The 14069-nt window shown below is 54.1% G+C and overlaps 24 non-coding genes across 24 annotated transcripts; all 24 read right to left on the minus strand.

The window, feature by feature from the left end:
- Nucleotides 1–389: 389 nt before the first annotated feature.
- Nucleotides 390–461, minus strand: Trnah-gug (transfer RNA histidin (anticodon GUG)). The gene has a single exon. It is a non-coding gene; the product is annotated as a tRNA-His (tRNA).
- Nucleotides 462–841: 380 nt separating this feature from the next.
- On the minus strand, nt 842–913 carry Trnae-cuc (transfer RNA glutamic acid (anticodon CUC)). The gene has a single exon. It is a non-coding gene; the product is annotated as a tRNA-Glu (tRNA).
- A 445-nt stretch (nt 914–1358) lies between these two features.
- On the minus strand, nt 1359–1440 carry Trnal-uag (transfer RNA leucine (anticodon UAG)). Its single transcript has one exon. It is a non-coding gene; the product is annotated as a tRNA-Leu (tRNA).
- Nucleotides 1441–2175: 735 nt separating this feature from the next.
- On the minus strand, nt 2176–2247 carry Trnah-gug (transfer RNA histidin (anticodon GUG)). Its single transcript has one exon. It is a non-coding gene; the product is annotated as a tRNA-His (tRNA).
- Nucleotides 2248–2627: 380 nt separating this feature from the next.
- On the minus strand, nt 2628–2699 carry Trnae-cuc (transfer RNA glutamic acid (anticodon CUC)). The gene has a single exon. It is a non-coding gene; the product is annotated as a tRNA-Glu (tRNA).
- A 445-nt stretch (nt 2700–3144) lies between these two features.
- On the minus strand, nt 3145–3226 carry Trnal-uag (transfer RNA leucine (anticodon UAG)). The gene has a single exon. It is a non-coding gene; the product is annotated as a tRNA-Leu (tRNA).
- A 735-nt stretch (nt 3227–3961) lies between these two features.
- On the minus strand, nt 3962–4033 carry Trnah-gug (transfer RNA histidin (anticodon GUG)). Its single transcript has one exon. It is a non-coding gene; the product is annotated as a tRNA-His (tRNA).
- A 380-nt stretch (nt 4034–4413) lies between these two features.
- Nucleotides 4414–4485, minus strand: Trnae-cuc (transfer RNA glutamic acid (anticodon CUC)). Its single transcript has one exon. It is a non-coding gene; the product is annotated as a tRNA-Glu (tRNA).
- Nucleotides 4486–4930: 445 nt separating this feature from the next.
- Trnal-uag (transfer RNA leucine (anticodon UAG)) lies at nt 4931–5012 on the minus strand. The gene has a single exon. It is a non-coding gene; the product is annotated as a tRNA-Leu (tRNA).
- Nucleotides 5013–5748: 736 nt separating this feature from the next.
- Trnah-gug (transfer RNA histidin (anticodon GUG)) lies at nt 5749–5820 on the minus strand. Its single transcript has one exon. It is a non-coding gene; the product is annotated as a tRNA-His (tRNA).
- Nucleotides 5821–6200: 380 nt separating this feature from the next.
- On the minus strand, nt 6201–6272 carry Trnae-cuc (transfer RNA glutamic acid (anticodon CUC)). Its single transcript has one exon. It is a non-coding gene; the product is annotated as a tRNA-Glu (tRNA).
- A 445-nt stretch (nt 6273–6717) lies between these two features.
- Trnal-uag (transfer RNA leucine (anticodon UAG)) lies at nt 6718–6799 on the minus strand. Its single transcript has one exon. It is a non-coding gene; the product is annotated as a tRNA-Leu (tRNA).
- A 736-nt stretch (nt 6800–7535) lies between these two features.
- Trnah-gug (transfer RNA histidin (anticodon GUG)) lies at nt 7536–7607 on the minus strand. The gene has a single exon. It is a non-coding gene; the product is annotated as a tRNA-His (tRNA).
- Nucleotides 7608–7987: 380 nt separating this feature from the next.
- On the minus strand, nt 7988–8059 carry Trnae-cuc (transfer RNA glutamic acid (anticodon CUC)). Its single transcript has one exon. It is a non-coding gene; the product is annotated as a tRNA-Glu (tRNA).
- Nucleotides 8060–8504: 445 nt separating this feature from the next.
- Trnal-uag (transfer RNA leucine (anticodon UAG)) lies at nt 8505–8586 on the minus strand. Its single transcript has one exon. It is a non-coding gene; the product is annotated as a tRNA-Leu (tRNA).
- Nucleotides 8587–9322: 736 nt separating this feature from the next.
- Trnah-gug (transfer RNA histidin (anticodon GUG)) lies at nt 9323–9394 on the minus strand. The gene has a single exon. It is a non-coding gene; the product is annotated as a tRNA-His (tRNA).
- A 379-nt stretch (nt 9395–9773) lies between these two features.
- On the minus strand, nt 9774–9845 carry Trnae-cuc (transfer RNA glutamic acid (anticodon CUC)). The gene has a single exon. It is a non-coding gene; the product is annotated as a tRNA-Glu (tRNA).
- Nucleotides 9846–10290: 445 nt separating this feature from the next.
- Nucleotides 10291–10372, minus strand: Trnal-uag (transfer RNA leucine (anticodon UAG)). The gene has a single exon. It is a non-coding gene; the product is annotated as a tRNA-Leu (tRNA).
- Nucleotides 10373–11107: 735 nt separating this feature from the next.
- Trnah-gug (transfer RNA histidin (anticodon GUG)) lies at nt 11108–11179 on the minus strand. Its single transcript has one exon. It is a non-coding gene; the product is annotated as a tRNA-His (tRNA).
- Nucleotides 11180–11559: 380 nt separating this feature from the next.
- Trnae-cuc (transfer RNA glutamic acid (anticodon CUC)) lies at nt 11560–11631 on the minus strand. The gene has a single exon. It is a non-coding gene; the product is annotated as a tRNA-Glu (tRNA).
- A 445-nt stretch (nt 11632–12076) lies between these two features.
- Nucleotides 12077–12158, minus strand: Trnal-uag (transfer RNA leucine (anticodon UAG)). The gene has a single exon. It is a non-coding gene; the product is annotated as a tRNA-Leu (tRNA).
- A 735-nt stretch (nt 12159–12893) lies between these two features.
- Nucleotides 12894–12965, minus strand: Trnah-gug (transfer RNA histidin (anticodon GUG)). The gene has a single exon. It is a non-coding gene; the product is annotated as a tRNA-His (tRNA).
- Nucleotides 12966–13345: 380 nt separating this feature from the next.
- Nucleotides 13346–13416, minus strand: Trnae-cuc (transfer RNA glutamic acid (anticodon CUC)). The gene has a single exon. It is a non-coding gene; the product is annotated as a tRNA-Glu (tRNA).
- Nucleotides 13417–13861: 445 nt separating this feature from the next.
- On the minus strand, nt 13862–13943 carry Trnal-uag (transfer RNA leucine (anticodon UAG)). Its single transcript has one exon. It is a non-coding gene; the product is annotated as a tRNA-Leu (tRNA).
- Between the last annotated feature and the right edge of the window lie 126 nt (nt 13944–14069).

Genomic DNA, 14069 nt, shown 5'->3' on the forward strand with positions numbered 1-14069 from the left:
GTTAACGCGATCACAGCGAAACCCCCGACAGCTACAGGACTCGAAACCGCGCCAACAGAGAGACTGGTGCCTTAAACCAGCGCCTTAAAGCGCTCGGCCACGCTACATGCGCTGCTTGGTGCGCCAGTGTTCCTAGCATTTGTACAAACAGTGCACGCCACAGCTTCCTGTTCTGCTGGGACTGGCTGCTCATCCATCGCACTTCAAACAACTGCCCTTTTCGACTACAGAGAGCAGCGGACGTCTGCGCTCTGGGAGGCGACATTACGTGTTGGGGATGAAGTGGTAGTGCAAACTGCGGCCTGCGGAACACGAGTGAAAAAATCAAGAGAGTACTGTCATTTCGAGTACTCGTCATTGCAACGGCAGCAAGGCAAAACTTTCAAAATTGCCGTGACCAGAATTCGAACCTGGGTTATTGCGGCCACAACGCAATGTCCTAACCACTAGACGATCACGGCCATGGCCACGGAGGCGCCCGCGAAGGCAGCTGGCTGGAATGCAAGTGGCGATACCCAGCAAAGCCTAGGCCAAGGTGTACGCCACAGCAGTGTCAGACACGGTCTCCATCACATGTATACGAGCAAATGAACGTGCCTGCGCTGTCAGGACACTAACTACAGTGGTTAGCTGCATTCACCTCCGTGGCAATGTCTTGCAGTCCCCCAAGCCTCTTGACTACAGGTATGTGGCTGGATAACAAGTGGATAGACGCTTCATCTCTCTCGCCGTCAGGTGTTGCCGTGAATCATACTTAACGTAGCTTTCTGCACGCGTCAGCGTAGCGTCAGTCGAGCAAAGTCGAGACAAGTCGCATAAGAGGAGCAACAAAAACGCGCAATTCCGGTACCGGGAATCGAACCCGGGCCTCCTGGGTGAGAGCCAGGTATCCTAGCCACTAGACCACACCGGATAACGACGGCAGTGCTCTTTCCAGCGAACGCAGCAGCCACGCACGGTTAACTGACGACAACTGTAAAAAATCCACTCTCTCGCGTTATAGAACGGCGTGCTCCGGACGCATTTCGTGGAGACGAACGCCAGCAATGATGAGAGCAAAAGGTGCCTACAAATGCTGTCGTTGCACCACGCACTGTTCTACGACCATTCACCAAGCAGACGCTCACGCCTTGTTGTGCTGCTTCCTTTGCGGGCAATGAGTGCATCTGCCTTCGACACAGGAGACATTACACGCTTGGCAGCTGTGGGATTGGAACCCACGCCTCCGAAGAGAATGGTGCCTGACACCAGCGCCTTAGACCGCTCGGCCACGCTACCTACACAACACGCGCGTCACAAGAGCTGCGTCCTACCCCACGAGAACACACCGCAACGGCACAAAAATGAGACGTAAAAAGTGGCAACGGTGGGATTCGAACCCACGCCTCCGAAGAGACTGGTGCCTAAAACCAGCGCCTTAGACCGCTCGGCCACGTTACCGTTGCAGCAGCAGCGGCAAAACGTTTCCTTTGTACTACAAAGATCACTTCGAAATGGAAGTATCTTGGCATGTATTTCCACTGCTCTCCCACTGGAAGCGTCCCTTTAGGCCATCCACAGCAAGAAAAAGCCGTGCCCGCCGCATGGTAGCGACGCCACTTGTCTGTAGCTGTCGCAGTTAAGGAGACAGCGTCAAGAGACGTTTTCGTGCCGTGACCAGGTTTCGAACCTGGGCTTTCCGTAACCACTAAATTATCGTAGCTGTAACTGTCAGGCGGAGCTAGAATGCTCCATGTGTCAAACATATGTGAGCTCAAGGAGGTTACACTTGAAGAAAAAGCGGCAGGTTAACGCGATCACAGCGAAACCCCCGACAGCTACAGGACTCGAAACCGCGCCAACAGAGAGACTGGTGCCTTAAACCAGCGCCTTAAAGCGCTCGGCCACGCTACATGCGCTGCTTGGTGCGCCAGTGTTCCTAGCATTTGTACAAACAGTGCACGCCACAGCTTCCTGTTCTGCTGGGACTGGCTGCTCATCCATCGCACTTCAAACAACTGCCCTTTTCGACTACAGAGAGCAGCGGACGTCTGCGCTCTGGGAGGCGACATTACGTGTTGGGGATGAAGTGGTAGTGCAAACTGCGGCCTGCGGAACACGAGTGAAAAAATCAAGAGAGTACTGTCATTTCGAGTACTCGTCATTGCAACGGCAGCAAGGCAAAACTTTCAAAATTGCCGTGACCAGAATTCGAACCTGGGTTATTGCGGCCACAACGCAATGTCCTAACCACTAGACGATCACGGCCATGGCCACGGAGGCGCCCGCGAAGGCAGCTGGCTGGAATGCAAGTGGCGATACCCAGCAAAGCCTAGGCCAAGGTGTACGCCACAGCAGTGTCAGACACGGTCTCCATCACATGTATACGAGCAAATGAACGTGCCTGCGCTGTCAGGACACTAACTACAGTGGTTAGCTGCATTCACCTCCGTGGCAATGTCTTGCAGTCCCCCAAGCCTCTTGACTACAGGTATGTGGCTGGATAACAAGTGGATAGACGCTTCATCTCTCTCGCCGTCAGGTGTTGCCGTGAATCATACTTAACGTAGCTTTCTGCACGCGTCAGCGTAGCGTCAGTCGAGCAAAGTCGAGACAAGTCGCATAAGAGGAGCAACAAAAACGCGCAATTCCGGTACCGGGAATCGAACCCGGGCCTCCTGGGTGAGAGCCAGGTATCCTAGCCACTAGACCACACCGGATAACGACGGCAGTGCTCTTTCCAGCGAACGCAGCAGCCACGCACGGTTAACTGACGACAACTGTAAAAAATCCACTCTCTCGCGTTATAGAACGGCGTGCTCCGGACGCATTTCGTGGAGACGAACGCCAGCAATGATGAGAGCAAAAGGTGCCTACAAATGCTGTCGTTGCACCACGCACTGTTCTACGACCATTCACCAAGCAGACGCTCACGCCTTGTTGTGCTGCTTCCTTTGCGGGCAATGAGTGCATCTGCCTTCGACACAGGAGACATTACACGCTTGGCAGCTGTGGGATTGGAACCCACGCCTCCGAAGAGAATGGTGCCTGACACCAGCGCCTTAGACCGCTCGGCCACGCTACCTACACAACACGCGCGTCACAAGAGCTGCGTCCTACCCCACGAGAACACACCGCAACGGCACAAAAATGAGACGTAAAAAGTGGCAACGGTGGGATTCGAACCCACGCCTCCGAAGAGACTGGTGCCTAAAACCAGCGCCTTAGACCGCTCGGCCACGTTACCGTTGCAGCAGCAGCGGCAAAACGTTTCCTTTGTACTACAAAGATCACTTCGAAATGGAAGTATCTTGGCATGTATTTCCACTGCTCTCCCACTGGAAGCGTCCCTTTAGGCCATCCACAGCAAGAAAAAGCCGTGCCCGCCGCATGGTAGCGACGCCACTTGTCTGTAGCTGTCGCAGTTAAGGAGACAGCGTCAAGAGACGTTTTCGTGCCGTGACCAGGTTTCGAACCTGGGCTTTCCGTAACCACTAAATTATCGTAGCTGTAACTGTCAGGCGGAGCTAGAATGCTCCATGTGTCAAACATATGTGAGCTCAAGGAGGTTACACTTGAAGAAAAAGCGGCAGGTTAACGCGATCACAGCGAAACCCCCGACAGCTACAGGACTCGAAACCGCGCCAACAGAGAGACTGGTGCCTTAAACCAGCGCCTTAAAGCGCTCGGCCACGCTACATGCGCTGCTTGGTGCGCCAGTGTTCCTAGCATTTGTACAAACAGTGCACGCCACAGCTTCCTGTTCTGCTGGGACTGGCTGCTCATCCATCGCACTTCAAACAACTGCCCTTTTCGACTACAGAGAGCAGCGGACGTCTGCGCTCTGGGAGGCGACATTACGTGTTGGGGATGAAGTGGTAGTGCAAACTGCGGCCTGCGGAACACGAGTGAAAAAATCAAGAGAGTACTGTCATTTCGAGTACTCGTCATTGCAACGGCAGCAAGGCAAAACTTTCAAAATTGCCGTGACCAGAATTCGAACCTGGGTTATTGCGGCCACAACGCAATGTCCTAACCACTAGACGATCACGGCCATGGCCACGGAGGCGCCCGCGAAGGCAGCTGGCTGGAATGCAAGTGGCGATACCCAGCAAAGCCTAGGCCAAGGTGTACGCCACAGCAGTGTCAGACACGGTCTCCATCACATGTATACGAGCAAATGAACGTGCCTGCGCTGTCAGGACACTAACTACAGTGGTTAGCTGCATTCACCTCCGTGGCAATGTCTTGCAGTCCCCCAAGCCTCTTGACTACAGGTATGTGGCTGGATAACAAGTGGATAGACGCTTCATCTCTCTCGCCGTCAGGTGTTGCCGTGAATCATACTTAACGTAGCTTTCTGCACGCGTCAGCGTAGCGTCAGTCGAGCAAAGTCGAGACAAGTCGCATAAGAGGAGCAACAAAAACGCGCAATTCCGGTACCGGGAATCGAACCCGGGCCTCCTGGGTGAGAGCCAGGTATCCTAGCCACTAGACCACACCGGATAACGACGGCAGTGCTCTTTCCAGCGAACGCAGCAGCCACGCACGGTTAACTGACGACAACTGTAAAAAATCCACTCTCTCGCGTTATAGAACGGCGTGCTCCGGACGCATTTCGTGGAGACGAACGCCAGCAATGATGAGAGCAAAAGGTGCCTACAAATGCTGTCGTTGCACCACGCACTGTTCTACGACCATTCACCAAGCAGACGCTCACGCCTTGTTGTGCTGCTTCCTTTGCGGGCAATGAGTGCATCTGCCTTCGACACAGGAGACATTACACGCTTGGCAGCTGTGGGATTGGAACCCACGCCTCCGAAGAGAATGGTGCCTGACACCAGCGCCTTAGACCGCTCGGCCACGCTACCTACACAACACGCGCGTCACAAGAGCTGCGTCCTACCCCACGAGAACACACCGCAACGGCACAAAAATGAGACGTAAAAAGTGGCAACGGTGGGATTCGAACCCACGCCTCCGAAGAGACTGGTGCCTAAAACCAGCGCCTTAGACCGCTCGGCCACGTTACCGTTGCAGCAGCAGCGGCAAAACGTTTCCTTTGTACTACAAAGATCACTTCGAAATGGAAGTATCTTGGCATGTATTTCCACTGCTCTCCCACTGGAAGCGTCCCTTTAGGCCATCCACAGCAAGAAAAAGCCGTGCCCGCCGCATGGTAGCGACGCCACTTGTCTGTAGCTGTCGCAGTTAAGGAGACAGCGTCAAGAGACGTTTTCGTGCCGTGACCAGGTTTCGAACCTGGGCTTTCCGTAACCACTAAATTATCGTAGCTGTAACTGTCAGGCGGAGCTAGAATGCTCCATGTGTCAAACATATGTGAGCTCAAGGAGGTTACACTTGAAGAAAAAGCGGCAGGTTAACGCGATCACAGCGAAACCCCCGACAGCTACAGGACTCGAAACCGCGCCAACAGAGAGACTGGTGCCTTAAACCAGCGCCTTAAAGCGCTCGGCCACGCTACATGCGCTGCTTGGTGCGCCAGTGTTCCTAGCATTTGTACAAACAGTGCACGCCACAGCTTCCTGTTCTGCTGGGACTGGCTGCTCATCCATCGCACTTCAAACAACTGCCCTTTTCGACTACAGAGAGCAGCGGACGTCTGCGCTCTGGGAGGCGACATTACGTGTTGGGGATGAAGTGGTAGTGCAAACTGCGGCCTGCGGAACACGAGTGAAAAAAATCAAGAGAGTACTGTCATTTCGAGTACTCGTCATTGCAACGGCAGCAAGGCAAAACTTTCAAAATTGCCGTGACCAGGATTCGAACCTGGGTTATTGCGGCCACAACGCAATGTCCTAACCACTAGACGATCACGGCCATGGCCACGGAGGCGCCCGCGAAGGCAGCTGGCTGGAATGCAAGTGGCGATACCCAGCAAAGCCTAGGCCAAGGTGTACGCCACAGCAGTGTCAGACACGGTCTCCATCACATGTATACGAGCAAATGAACGTGCCTGCGCTGTCAGGACACTAACTACAGTGGTTAGCTGCATTCACCTCCGTGGCAATGTCTTGCAGTCCCCCAAGCCTCTTGACTACAGGTATGTGGCTGGATAACAAGTGGATAGACGCTTCATCTCTCTCGCCGTCAGGTGTTGCCGTGAATCATACTTAACGTAGCTTTCTGCACGCGTCAGCGTAGCGTCAGTCGAGCAAAGTCGAGACAAGTCGCATAAGAGGAGCAACAAAAACGCGCAATTCCGGTACCGGGAATCGAACCCGGGCCTCCTGGGTGAGAGCCAGGTATCCTAGCCACTAGACCACACCGGATAACGACGGCAGTGCTCTTTCCAGCGAACGCAGCAGCCACGCACGGTTAACTGACGACAACTGTAAAAAATCCACTCTCTCGCGTTATAGAACGGCGTGCTCCGGACGCATTTCGTGGAGACGAACGCCAGCAATGATGAGAGCAAAAGGTGCCTACAAATGCTGTCGTTGCACCACGCACTGTTCTACGACCATTCACCAAGCAGACGCTCACGCCTTGTTGTGCTGCTTCCTTTGCGGGCAATGAGTGCATCTGCCTTCGACACAGGAGACATTACACGCTTGGCAGCTGTGGGATTGGAACCCACGCCTCCGAAGAGAATGGTGCCTGACACCAGCGCCTTAGACCGCTCGGCCACGCTACCTACACAACACGCGCGTCACAAGAGCTGCGTCCTACCCCACGAGAACACACCGCAACGGCACAAAAATGAGACGTAAAAAGTGGCAACGGTGGGATTCGAACCCACGCCTCCGAAGAGACTGGTGCCTAAAACCAGCGCCTTAGACCGCTCGGCCACGTTACCGTTGCAGCAGCAGCGGCAAAACGTTTCCTTTGTACTACAAAGATCACTTCGAAATGGAAGTATCTTGGCATGTATTTCCACTGCTCTCCCACTGGAAGCGTCCCTTTAGGCCATCCACAGCAAGAAAAAGCCGTGCCCGCCGCATGGTAGCGACGCCACTTGTCTGTAGCTGTCGCAGTTAAGGAGACAGCGTCAAGAGACGTTTTCGTGCCGTGACCAGGTTTCGAACCTGGGCTTTCCGTAACCACTAAATTATCGTAGCTGTAACTGTCAGGCGGAGCTAGAATGCTCCATGTGTCAAACATATGTGAGCTCAAGGAGGTTACACTTGAAGAAAAAGCGGCAGGTTAACGCGATCACAGCGAAACCCCCGACAGCTACAGGACTCGAAACCGCGCCAACAGAGAGACTGGTGCCTTAAACCAGCGCCTTAAAGCGCTCGGCCACGCTACATGCGCTGCTTGGTGCGCCAGTGTTCCTAGCATTTGTACAAACAGTGCACGCCACAACTTCCTGTTCTGCTGGGACTGGCTGCTCATCCATCGCACTTCAAACAACTGCCCTTTTCGACTACAGAGAGCAGCGGACGTCTGCGCTCTGGGAGGCGACATTACGTGTTGGGGATGAAGTGGTAGTGCAAACTGCGGCCTGCGGAACACGAGTGAAAAAAATCAAGAGAGTACTGTCATTTCGAGTACTCGTCATTGCAACGGCAGCAAGGCAAAACTTTCAAAATTGCCGTGACCAGGATTCGAACCTGGGTTATTGCGGCCACAACGCAATGTCCTAACCACTAGACGATCACGGCCATGGCCACGGAGGCGCCCGCGAAGGCAGCTGGCTGGAATGCAAGTGGCGATACCCAGCAAAGCCTAGGCCAAGGTGTACGCCACAGCAGTGTCAGACACGGTCTCCATCACATGTATACGAGCAAATGAACGTGCCTGCGCTGTCAGGACACTAACTACAGTGGTTAGCTGCATTCACCTCCGTGGCAATGTCTTGCAGTCCCCCAAGCCTCTTGACTACAGGTATGTGGCTGGATAACAAGTGGATAGACGCTTCATCTCTCTCGCCGTCAGGTGTTGCCGTGAATCATACTTAACGTAGCTTTCTGCACGCGTCAGCGTAGCGTCAGTCGAGCAAAGTCGAGACAAGTCGCATAAGAGGAGCAACAAAAACGCGCAATTCCGGTACCGGGAATCGAACCCGGGCCTCCTGGGTGAGAGCCAGGTATCCTAGCCACTAGACCACACCGGATAACGACGGCAGTGCTCTTTCCAGCGAACGCAGCAGCCACGCACGGTTAACTGACGACAACTGTAAAAAATCCACTCTCTCGCGTTATAGAACGGCGTGCTCCGGACGCATTTCGTGGAGACGAACGCCAGCAATGATGAGAGCAAAAGGTGCCTACAAATGCTGTCGTTGCACCACGCACTGTTCTACGACCATTCACCAAGCAGACGCTCACGCCTTGTTGTGCTGCTTCCTTTGCGGGCAATGAGTGCATCTGCCTTCGACACAGGAGACATTACACGCTTGGCAGCTGTGGGATTGGAACCCACGCCTCCGAAGAGAATGGTGCCTGACACCAGCGCCTTAGACCGCTCGGCCACGCTACCTACACAACACGCGCGTCACAAGAGCTGCGTCCTACCCCACGAGAACACACCGCAACGGCACAAAAATGAGACGTAAAAAGTGGCAACGGTGGGATTCGAACCCACGCCTCCGAAGAGACTGGTGCCTAAAACCAGCGCCTTAGACCGCTCGGCCACGTTACCGTTGCAGCAGCAGCGGCAAAACGTTTCCTTTGTACTACAAAGATCACTTCGAAATGGAAGTATCTTGGCATGTATTTCCACTGCTCTCCCACTGGAAGCGTCCCTTTAGGCCATCCACAGCAAGAAAAAGCCGTGCCCGCCGCATGGTAGCGACGCCACTTGTCTGTAGCTGTCGCAGTTAAGGAGACAGCGTCAAGAGACGTTTTCGTGCCGTGACCAGGTTTCGAACCTGGGCTTTCCGTAACCACTAAATTATCGTAGCTGTAACTGTCAGGCGGAGCTAGAATGCTCCATGTGTCAAACATATGTGAGCTCAAGGAGGTTACACTTGAAGAAAAAGCGGCAGGTTAACGCGATCACAGCGAAACCCCCGACAGCTACAGGACTCGAAACCGCGCCAACAGAGAGACTGGTGCCTTAAACCAGCGCCTTAAAGCGCTCGGCCACGCTACATGCGCTGCTTGGTGCGCCAGTGTTCCTAGCATTTGTACAAACAGTGCACGCCACAACTTCCTGTTCTGCTGGGACTGGCTGCTCATCCATCGCACTTCAAACAACTGCCCTTTTCGACTACAGAGAGCAGCGGACGTCTGCGCTCTGGGAGGCGACATTACGTGTTGGGGATGAAGTGGTAGTGCAAACTGCGGCCTGCGGAACACGAGTGAAAAAAATCAAGAGAGTACTGTCATTTCGAGTACTCGTCATTGCAACGGCAGCAAGGCAAAACTTTCAAAATTGCCGTGACCAGGATTCGAACCTGGGTTATTGCGGCCACAACGCAATGTCCTAACCACTAGACGATCACGGCCATGGCCACGGAGGCGCCCGCGAAGGCAGCTGGCTGGAATGCAAGTGGCGATACCCAGCAAAGCCTAGGCCAAGGTGTACGCCACAGCAGTGTCAGACACGGTCTCCATCACATGTATACGAGCAAATGAACGTGCCTGCGCTGTCAGGACACTAACTACAGTGGTTAGCTGCATTCACCTCCGTGGCAATGTCTTGCAGTCCCCAAGCCTCTTGACTACAGGTATGTGGCTGGATAACAAGTGGATAGACGCTTCATCTCTCTCGCCGTCAGGTGTTGCCGTGAATCATACTTAACGTAGCTTTCTGCACGCGTCAGCGTAGCGTCAGTCGAGCAAAGTCGAGACAAGTCGCATAAGAGGAGCAACAAAAACGCGCAATTCCGGTACCGGGAATCGAACCCGGGCCTCCTGGGTGAGAGCCAGGTATCCTAGCCACTAGACCACACCGGATAACGACGGCAGTGCTCTTTCCAGCGAACGCAGCAGCCACGCACGGTTAACTGACGACAACTGTAAAAAATCCACTCTCTCGCGTTATAGAACGGCGTGCTCCGGACGCATTTCGTGGAGACGAACGCCAGCAATGATGAGAGCAAAAGGTGCCTACAAATGCTGTCGTTGCACCACGCACTGTTCTACGACCATTCACCAAGCAGACGCTCACGCCTTGTTGTGCTGCTTCCTTTGCGGGCAATGAGTGCATCTGCCTTCGACACAGGAGACATTACACGCTTGGCAGCTGTGGGATTGGAACCCACGCCTCCGAAGAGAATGGTGCCTGACACCAGCGCCTTAGACCGCTCGGCCACGCTACCTACACAACACGCGCGTCACAAGAGCTGCGTCCTACCCCACGAGAACACACCGCAACGGCACAAAAATGAGACGTAAAAAGTGGCAACGGTGGGATTCGAACCCACGCCTCCGAAGAGACTGGTGCCTAAAACCAGCGCCTTAGACCGCTCGGCCACGTTACCGTTGCAGCAGCAGCGGCAAAACGTTTCCTTTGTACTACAAAGATCACTTCGAAATGGAAGTATCTTGGCATGTATTTCCACTGCTCTCCCACTGGAAGCGTCCCTTTAGGCCATCCACAGCAAGAAAAAGCCGTGCCCGCCGCATGGTAGCGACGCCACTTGTCTGTAGCTGTCGCAGTTAAGGAGACAGCGTCAAGAGACGTTTTCGTGCCGTGACCAGGTTTCGAACCTGGGCTTTCCGTAACCACTAAATTATCGTAGCTGTAACTGTCAGGCGGAGCTAGAATGCTCCATGTGTCAAACATATGTGAGCTCAAGGAGGTTACACTTGAAGAAAAAGCGGCAGGTTAACGCGATCACAGCGAAACCCCCGACAGCTACAGGACTCGAAACCGCGCCAACAGAGAGACTGGTGCCTTAAACCAGCGCCTTAAAGCGCTCGGCCACGCTACATGCGCTGCTTGGTGCGCCAGTGTTCCTAGCATTTGTACAAACAGTGCACGCCACAGCTTCCTGTTCTGCTGGGACTGGCTGCTCATCCATCGCACTTCAAACAACTGCCCTTTTCGACTACAGAGAGCAGCGGACGTCTGCGCTCTGGGAGGCGACATTACGTGTTGGGGATGAAGTGGTAGTGCAAACTGCGGCCTGCGGAACACGAGTGAAAAAATCAAGAGAGTACTGTCATTTCGAGTACTCGTCATTGCAACGGCAGCAAGGCAAAACTTTCAAAATTGCCGTGACCAGGATTCGAACCTGGGTTATTGCGGCCACAACGCAATGTCCTAACCACTAGACGATCACGGCCATGGCCACGGAGGCGCCCGCGAAGGCAGCTGGCTGGAATGCAAGTGGCGATACCCAGCAAAGCCTAGGCCAAGGTGTACGCCACAGCAGTGTCAGACACGGTCTCCATCACATGTATACGAGCAAATGAACGTGCCTGCGCTGTCAGGACACTAACTACAGTGGTTAGCTGCATTCACCTCCGTGGCAATGTCTTGCAGTCCCCCAAGCCTCTTGACTACAGGTATGTGGCTGGATAACAAGTGGATAGACGCTTCATCTCTCTCGCCGTCAGGTGTTGCCGTGAATCATACTTAACGTAGCTTTCTGCACGCGTCAGCGTAGCGTCAGTCGAGCAAAGTCGAGACAAGTCGCATAAGAGGAGCAACAAAAACGCGCAATTCCGGTACCGGGAATCGAACCCGGGCCTCCTGGGTGAGAGCCAGGTATCCTAGCCACTAGACCACACCGGATAACGACGGCAGTGCTCTTTCCAGCGAACGCAGCAGCCACGCACGGTTAACTGACGACAACTGTAAAAAATCCACTCTCTCGCGTTATAGAACGGCGTGCTCCGGACGCATTTCGTGGAGACGAACGCCAGCAATGATGAGAGCAAAAGGTGCCTACAAATGCTGTCGTTGCACCACGCACTGTTCTACGACCATTCACCAAGCAGACGCTCACGCCTTGTTGTGCTGCTTCCTTTGCGGGCAATGAGTGCATCTGCCTTCGACACAGGAGACATTACACGCTTGGCAGCTGTGGGATTGGAACCCACGCCTCCGAAGAGAATGGTGCCTGACACCAGCGCCTTAGACCGCTCGGCCACGCTACCTACACAACACGCGCGTCACAAGAGCTGCGTCCTACCCCACGAGAACACACCGCAACGGCACAAAAATGAGACGTAAAAAGTGGCAACGGTGGGATTCGAACCCACGCCTCCGAAGAGACTGGTGCCTAAAACCAGCGCCTTAGACCGCTCGGCCACGTTACCGTTGCAGCAGCAGCGGCAAAACGTTTCCTTTGTACTACAAAGATCACTTCGAAATGGAAGTATCTTGGCATGTATTTCCACTGCTCTCCCACTGGAAGCGTCCCTTTAGGCCATCCACAGCAAGAAAAAGCCGTGCCCGCCGCATGGTAGCGACGCCACTTGTCTGTAGCTGTCGCAGTTAAGGAGACAGCGTCAAGAGACGTTTTCGTGCCGTGACCAGGTTTCGAACCTGGGCTTTCCGTAACCACTAAATTATCGTAGCTGTAACTGTCAGGCGGAGCTAGAATGCTCCATGTGTCAAACATATGTGAGCTCAAGGAGGTTACACTTGAAGAAAAAGCGGCAGGTTAACGCGATCACAGCGAAACCCCCGACAGCTACAGGACTCGAAACCGCGCCAACAGAGAGACTGGTGCCTTAAACCAGCGCCTTAAAGCGCTCGGCCACGCTACATGCGCTGCTTGGTGCGCCAGTGTTCCTAGCATTTGTACAAACAGTGCACGCCACAGCTTCCTGTTCTGCTGGGACTGGCTGCTCATCCATCGCACTTCAAACAACTGCCCTTTTCGACTACAGAGAGCAGCGGACGTCTGCGCTCTGGGAGGCGACATTACGTGTTGGGGATGAAGTGGTAGTGCAAACTGCGGCCTGCGGAACACGAGTGAAAAAATCAAGAGAGTACTGTCATTTCGAGTACTCGTCATTGCAACGGCAGCAAGGCAAAACTTTCAAAATTGCCGTGACCAGAATTCGAACCTGGGTTATTGCGGCCACAACGCAATGTCCTAACCACTAGACGATCACGGCCATGGCCACGGAGGCGCCCGCGAAGGCAGCTGGCTGGAATGCAAGTGGCGATACCCAGCAAAGCCTAGGCCAAGGTGTACGCCACAGCAGTGTCAGACACGGTCTCCATCACATGTATACGAGCAAATGAACGTGCCTGCGCTGTCAGGACACTAACTACAGTGGTTAGCTGCATTCACCTCCGTGGCAATGTCTTGCAGTCCCCCAAGCCTCTTGACTACAGGTATGTGGCTGGATAACAAGTGGATAGACGCTTCATCTCTCTCGCCGTCAGGTGTTGCCGTGAATCATACTTAACGTAGCTTTCTGCACGCGTCAGCGTAGCGTCAGTCGAGCAAAGTCGAGACAAGTCGCATAAGAGGAGCAACAAAAACGCGCAATTCCGGTACCGGGAATCGAACCGGGCCTCCTGGGTGAGAGCCAGGTATCCTAGCCACTAGACCACACCGGATAACGACGGCAGTGCTCTTTCCAGCGAACGCAGCAGCCACGCACGGTTAACTGACGACAACTGTAAAAAATCCACTCTCTCGCGTTATAGAACGGCGTGCTCCGGACGCATTTCGTGGAGACGAACGCCAGCAATGATGAGAGCAAAAGGTGCCTACAAATGCTGTCGTTGCACCACGCACTGTTCTACGACCATTCACCAAGCAGACGCTCACGCCTTGTTGTGCTGCTTCCTTTGCGGGCAATGAGTGCATCTGCCTTCGACACAGGAGACATTACACGCTTGGCAGCTGTGGGATTGGAACCCACGCCTCCGAAGAGAATGGTGCCTGACACCAGCGCCTTAGACCGCTCGGCCACGCTACCTACACAACACGCGCGTCACAAGAGCTGCGTCCTACCCCACGAGAACACACCGCAACGGCACAAAAATGAGACGTAAAAAGTGGCAACGGTGGGATTCGAACCCACGCCTCCGAAGAGACTGGTGCCTAAAACCAGCGCCTTAGACCGCTCGGCCACGTTACCGTTGCAGCAGCAGCGGCAAAACGTTTCCTTTGTACTACAAAGATCACTTCGAAATGGAAGTATCTTGGCATGTATTTCCACTGCTCTCCCACTGGAAGCGTCCCTTTAGGCCATCCACAGCAAGAA

This window comes from Schistocerca serialis, unplaced genomic scaffold (assembly GCF_023864345.2).
Source record: "Schistocerca serialis cubense isolate TAMUIC-IGC-003099 unplaced genomic scaffold, iqSchSeri2.2 HiC_scaffold_1095, whole genome shotgun sequence".
Classification (NCBI taxonomy): domain Eukaryota; kingdom Metazoa; phylum Arthropoda; class Insecta; order Orthoptera; family Acrididae; genus Schistocerca; species Schistocerca serialis.